Below are 6,786 nucleotides of genomic sequence, written 5' to 3' on the forward strand. Positions count from 1 at the left end.
AAGGCCAGTGATGGTATCACTTATTCAGGCCTGCTGTGGTCTGCTGGTGGTGATGGTTTGGGGGAGGTGCTGAAAGTACTTTTATTTAGCAACAATAATACATTTTAGAGCTATAACACACAGTGGGCTGGGACCTAATGTTTTTAAACAGGTCTTCTTTGTAAAGAAAATAGACAAGAGCATGTGAGGCAAAGGGGAAAAAGGAATGATTTTCTTTCTTTCTTTCCTTCCTTTTTCCAATGTGTTAATTACCTCATTCTCCTCTCCCTTTCTGTCCTCCAGCCTGCCTCGAACCCCTCCCATGCCCCTCCTTCTCAAGTCAATAACTTATTTTACTTTTAATATATTTAACATAATAAACAGTTTTATTAAGTTGTAACCTGTGACAAGCCTAGAATCACAACTAAAACTATTAATTGCAATGGACAAATATCAGTTTCAACAGTATTTCCATCTGACTTGCCCCAACACATCTTTCCAGTTCTCTCTCTTTTTTTATTCTCTGTAATACTTAACAATTCCAGTAAGAAGATATTTCTGTTTTCTCTTTTAGGTCCTCTCTCTCTCTCTCTCTCTCTCTCTCTCTCTCTCTCTCTCTCTCTCTCTCTCTCTCTCTCTCTCCCCCCTTTTAAAGGCACATTTATTGAGCATCATGATCAGATTATTACATTTAGCAATCAACACCATACGTGAAAATAGTCTACAGTAAAACCCTGTGTTGGAATGCTTTACACGTTCCACAGAACAGAAACTAAAATAATCTGTTATACAGTTAGTCACAAATAACAGTCCTAGAATTTTTGTCCATACACATTAATATTGTCTAAAGACATGTCTTCTTTGTAGTTGCTAGCCCTGCTACCACTGAGTTCACAAATCTGTTGTAAACTGTAGCTTCTCTGTCACTTCTCTGGCTTTCCTCTACTCTAAACTTTGTTTCCTGGATGTAACTAGAACCTCCAGTCATTGCCATAGCTACTGCTGCTACTGCTCTACTCCTGCTGGAACCTCCACAGCCACCTTGGTTTCTTGGTTTAGCAAAGTCATGGCCTCCAGCATCATAAGTGCTAGAGCTCCTGCCTTCAACGTTTCCTCCCTTCACGGGTCCAAAATCTAAAGATTGATCACTGTAATTGCCAAAATCATTGTACCTTCCATGACCAGCATAACTGCCTCCACCTCCTCTCCTGTTACAACTGTCATAGCTGCCACTCCCACCATAGCCATTGCCTGCTTTCTATAACCCTGCTGACCACTTCCATAGCCTCTGCTTCCTCCAGAATAACAAGGGCCACCTTCTCCATAACCACCATCATTGCCAAATCCATTATAGCCATCCCTACTGCCACCACCACCACAGCTCCCACCAAAGCTACCACAGTGATCACTGCAGTTTCCTCCTCGAACAAATTTGTCCACCAAAAACGCTTCTACAACCACCAAGAAGCTTTCCAGGAGCACTTTGACCTCTCTGGTTGGACGAAGCACTAAACATCTCTTACTTTGACAGAGCTTTTCTTACTTCAAGGTTATGGCCACTCACAGTATGGTATTTCTGAATGACAATCTTATCCACAGAGTCATGGTTATCAAAGGTGACTAAAGCAAAAACCCTCTTTCTTTCACTGACTTTGTCAGTCATAATGTCTATCACTTTCATTTCCCCATACTGCTCAAAATAACCTCAAAAGTGATGTTCTTCAGATCTTTTTTTACAGTTAAGCAGACACCTGGTCTCTGGGAATCTTCTCTTGACGAAGCTCTCTTGGGTTCCACAGCTCTTCCACCTTTCTATTGTTCGCACTATAAAGGATGGGGCCCATTCTTATCCTTTTCCTTCTCTTGCACATCCCAGTCATAACCACTGAGAAAATCCAGTAGCTCGGTTTCTTAAACAGTTCTTGGCTGAGAACCCTTACTGGTAGATCTACGTCAGCTGCCTCCTTGCTACATCCACTTCTCTCAGCTTCTTGCTCTGTTTTGTTCACCTATAGCGATTCTGTTGACATATCCCACATATTCTGGAAGGTCCTCTGAAGAAATTCTTGAGTGCGTCTACCAAGAGTAAATTTTAAATCTCAGACCTATCACCCTCTGCCTCTACTCCACTGTGTTTGAAACGTAGTATCTTGGAATCTTGTAATTGCAAAACTTTTATTGGTGGTCAGAAGTTTTATAAGAGCACACAGCTGGCAGTCACTAAATGTCTAAAATTCTGTTTGATTGAGCTATGTTTAAGGGAACTGAATGTATAAATTAGAGTTTGGCACATACTTTTAAGCCAGTGGAGCTCAGCCTCCTGTGAGGAAATAAATAATCTAGAGACCAAGACACTACGCCAGCTTTGTGTTATTTCTGTAACAAAAAATACGAGGCATTATGAGGCCCTTTTTTGGTTGTGTTTTAAAGTATTTTCCTTGAATTCTGACTTCGATATATCTCCTAATGGTTTAATCTTCATTTGTTCCTATTTTATTTTTAATCTGAAAGATTATGTTTACGATGAATTTATAGGGAACAAAAAAGTTACTGTCATATAATGAGTACTTAGTTCAATATAAATTAGTTTCTACTAAATTGTGTTTAAAGTTGAGAGTTATAGGAAGTATGGAGAGAATTTCAGTTGAACATAATGGCTCTTTAACAGGAACATGATGGTTAGTATAATCCAGTGCCTTCGGGCAGAAAGAAACAAAGGAGGGGGCTTTTGAAGAAAATACAACAAAACCCATGGATATAACAGCAATCACAGGAAGATAATTAAAGAATAGACTTTAAAATAATATGGAAAAATTGGAAAAGACTCTACAAGCAGATTAAATAAACTTCTGGCCTAAGAGGGGAGGGTATAATGTGGTACTGTTTGTCAAGCCCCAGAAGACAGACGGTATGTAAATTTAACACCAGGAGGATGACAATTCAGCTTGTGGCAGCATATGTTTGAAATGCTATATAGGGCGCCAGAAATGAGTTTCATATGAATTCTTTTGAATTATCCTTTAGCTATAAAGATGTGGAGAAGATTAGCATTAGAAATTTAGATGACAGAGGATCCTTGTTAAATGTAGTTAATATCTTACAAATGGACCAGAGTTTTTAATACGGCAGATAAAGCAGGAGAATCAAGTTGGAGTGATACCATGGAAACCATGCAAGGAAAGGGCATCAGGAAGATGAAGGCAAGAATCTCAAGCAATCAGAGGGCACATAAGGTAAGGACTGAAATGTGCCTGTTGATTTTAGTAACGAAAAACATCTGCAAGGTGGGGCTTGTGATTGAGACAATGAAGCATAGTTTGGGATCAGGGAGTCTCAGGATGTGGGAATATGATAAATGAGAATCAAAAAAGAAAGAAAGGAAGCCCTCAAAATATACCTGATTTAACCAAGGCGCCTACAGAAATAGAAAGATGTGATCCAAACAGCACATAGATATCCAATACATGGGGCAGCTATTTAACAGTGTGCATCGTGAGAAGAATCCGGAAGTGGAAAAATGTACTTCCAAAAGGGTCTGCATGTTCCTCTCTGATGTAGAATTCATTTGCTAAAAATGATGGAGAACATCAAAGTAGTAAAGGCTCAAAAATATTGTTGTGGGACACAAGAGAGGAAGCGGACAATGAGTAGTTAGAAGTCTTACTGTGTAGGGCTAATAGCTCCAGTGATGTGGGAAACTATGAGTTTGTAGTGGCAGCAAGCCATGCTGTCAGGGCCTTTATTTTCATTGGGGTTTGGCAGCCAGATGTATGATGGGAAAGGGAGGGACTGGTTGATCTAGGGTTAGATATGGGGTTTTTAGAAAGGACATACAACTTCCAGTCTCAAAAAGAGCTTTGAAAGTAACATATTACAAGATTTATACGCATGGGGTGAATAACATGGATTACTCAGTGTCTCCTCTTAGCAAGAAAGCAATGTTGATTTGCATCATTGACCTCCATTTATAGCATCAGATAGATGAGGTTGGTTTCCTGCTTATAAACCAGGAAAATGAGCTCAGATTACTGATTAAATGAACCAAGTGTGCAGATGAGAAATTAAGATAAATTTGGCACTCAGAATATTACTAGAAGACCAAAAGGAATAGACAGCAGAAAATTGAGGTGATTGTGAAAAAATGGTACTCTAGTAATGGTGATCCCAGAACTGTTTAAGTCTGAGTTGGTGTCATCTGTGTTTATGCACGTCCTGAAGTGAGAGTGTTGGGTTACGATCCACACAAAAGTGACAGTCATCAACATAGAATGGAGGTTCTGTTACTGTGGGTCTCAACCCTTTCACAGGGGTCACACATTAGATAAGTATCATAAGTATCAGATATTTATATTACAATTCATAACAGTAGCAAAATTATAGTTGTGAAGTGGCAAGAAAAATAAATTTATGCCTGGAGAATCACTGCAACATGAGGAACTGTATTAAATGGTTGCAGACTAGGAGGGTTGAGAACTACCAAGACAGAAATTAGAAGAGGGGAAAAGAAGATTATGGGATTGGCAATGTGTCTTTGAGGAGCAGTCATGTCTCTCCAGTGGGGGAACTGGGAGGGAAGAAGTAGTGACAGCATGGGGAAAGCCAGGGTTTTCCCAGATGTGAAGATTTTTAAGCTGAAGTTACCATTTCATTCCTCAGATTCTATCCCTTTCCAAATCTCTGCAGCTTCCTATCTGACTTACCCACTCTTCTATCTCCCCCAGGTTTATACTCAGACCGCAGCACATGACTTCTCAATTGAGAAGCCCGTAGATGCACCAAACTTGCTAGAGTTTGATAAAACTTAGACCATCACTTGAACTCTCAAATGTTGGTTTGACGGCACAATTGAGTAGTTGCTTTTAAAGACTCCAAATGAAATCATAAGACACTAACATGTTGTCTCTGAAGAAACTTTAGCTCAGGATGAACCTTAAATTACATCGTTCTCAGGCCCTGTTGTTGAAGTAGAAACATCAGCAGCACCACTCTCTCCAGCCCCAAAGATGGCAGGCGTCCCACTCCGCATGGCTTCCTTAACTCCTTTAGATACTATGATGGCTTTTTCACTTCTTTTAAATTTCTGGTTAATAAAAACCACCATGGAATGATCTTCGTCTGTGACAACTGCTCTTAATACCTTGATCGTGTGTCATTTCTTTACTGAAGGGCCATGATATTCTTATTTATTTATTTTTTGTTTTATTATATTTTTATTTACATTTCTTCTGTTTATTGGATTTTTTTATTACATTTCAAATGTTATTCCCTTTCCCGTCCATAAACCTCCTATTTCATCCTCCTCCCGCTTCTTCCCCAACCCATCCAACGACCCCTTCCCACCTCCACTCCCTGACATTCCCCTAAACTGGGGGGGGTGGGGGTCCAGCCTTGGCAGGACGAAAGATTCCTTCAATTGGTGCCCAACAAGGCCATCCTCTGCTACATATACAGCTGGAGCCATGGCTCTGTTCATATGGTAGTTGGATGGTGGTTTTGTCCCTGGGAGCTCTGGTTGGTATTGTTGTTCTTATGGGGTGGCAAACCCCTTCAGCTCCTTCAATCTTTTCACTAAGTCCTCCAATGGGGACCCCATTCTCACTTCAATGGCTGACTGCTAGCATCTGCTTCTGTATTTGTCATGCCTTGGCAGAGCCTCTCAGCATGCACTTCTTGGCATCAGCAATATTGTATAGGTTTGGTATCTGTATGTATATGGGCTGGATCCCCAGTTGGAGCAGTCTCTAGATGACATTTCCTGCACACTTTGCTCTAAACTTTGCTCCATATTTCCTCCTATGAATATTTTTGTAACCCCTTCTAAGAAGAACTGAAGTATTCACACTTTGGTTGTCCCTCTTCTTGAGCCTCATGTGGTCTGTGGATTGTATTTTGGGAAATCTGATATGTGGGACTAATATCCACTTATCACTGAGTGCATATCATGTGTTTTCTTTTGTGTCTGGATTACCTCATTCAGGATAATATTTTCTATTTTCATCCATTTGCCTATGAATTTCCTTAAGTCATTGTGTTTAATAGCTGAGTAATACTCCATTGCATAAATGTACCACATTTTCTGTATCCACTCCTCTGTTGAGGGACATCTGGGTTCTTTCCAGCTTCTGGCCATTATGAATAAGACTGCTATAAACACAGTGGAGCATGTGTACATTTTGGATATATGCTGAGGAGTAGTATAGCTGGGTTCTCAGGTAGTACTATGTGCAATTTTCTGAGGAACCTCCAGACTAATTTCCAGAATGGTTGTACCAGCTTGCAATCCCACCAACAATGGACGAGTGTTCCTCTTTCTCCACATCCTCTCCAGCATCTGCTGTCTCCTGAGTTTTTGATCTTAGCCATTCTGACTAATGTGAAGTGGGATTTCAGGGTTGTTTTGATTTGCATTTTCCTGATGACCAAGGATGTTGAACATTTCTTTAGGTACTTCTCAGCCTCTTGATATTCATAAGTTGAGAAATCTTTTTTCAGCTCTGTATCCTATTTTTAATAGGGTTATTTGATTCTCTGGAGTATAACTTTTTGAGTTCTTTGTATATATTGGATATTAGCCCTCTATCAGATGTAGGATTGGTAAAGACCTTTTCCCAATCTGTTGATTGCTGTTTTGTCCTATTAACAGTGTCCTTTGCCTTACAGAAGCTTTGCAATTTTTTTTCGGAGCTGGGGACCGAAACCAGGGCCTTGCACTTGCTAGGCAAGCGCTCTACCACTGAACTAAATCCCCAACCCAGCTTTGCAATTTTATGAAGTCTCACTTGTCAATTGTTGATCTTAGAGTGTAAG

The 6,786-nt window shown here is 40.1% G+C and overlaps 1 pseudogene; it reads right to left on the reverse strand.

Moving 5' to 3' along the window:
* Positions 1 to 823: 823 nt before the first annotated feature.
* Hnrnpa1-ps23 (heterogeneous nuclear ribonucleoprotein A1, pseudogene 23) lies at positions 824 to 5,005 on the reverse strand (annotated as a pseudogene).
* Positions 5,006 to 6,786: the final 1,781 nt, after the last annotated feature.

Source organism: Rattus norvegicus, chromosome 1 (assembly GCF_036323735.1).
Source record: "Rattus norvegicus strain BN/NHsdMcwi chromosome 1, GRCr8, whole genome shotgun sequence".
Taxonomy (NCBI): Eukaryota; Metazoa; Chordata; class Mammalia; order Rodentia; family Muridae; genus Rattus; species Rattus norvegicus.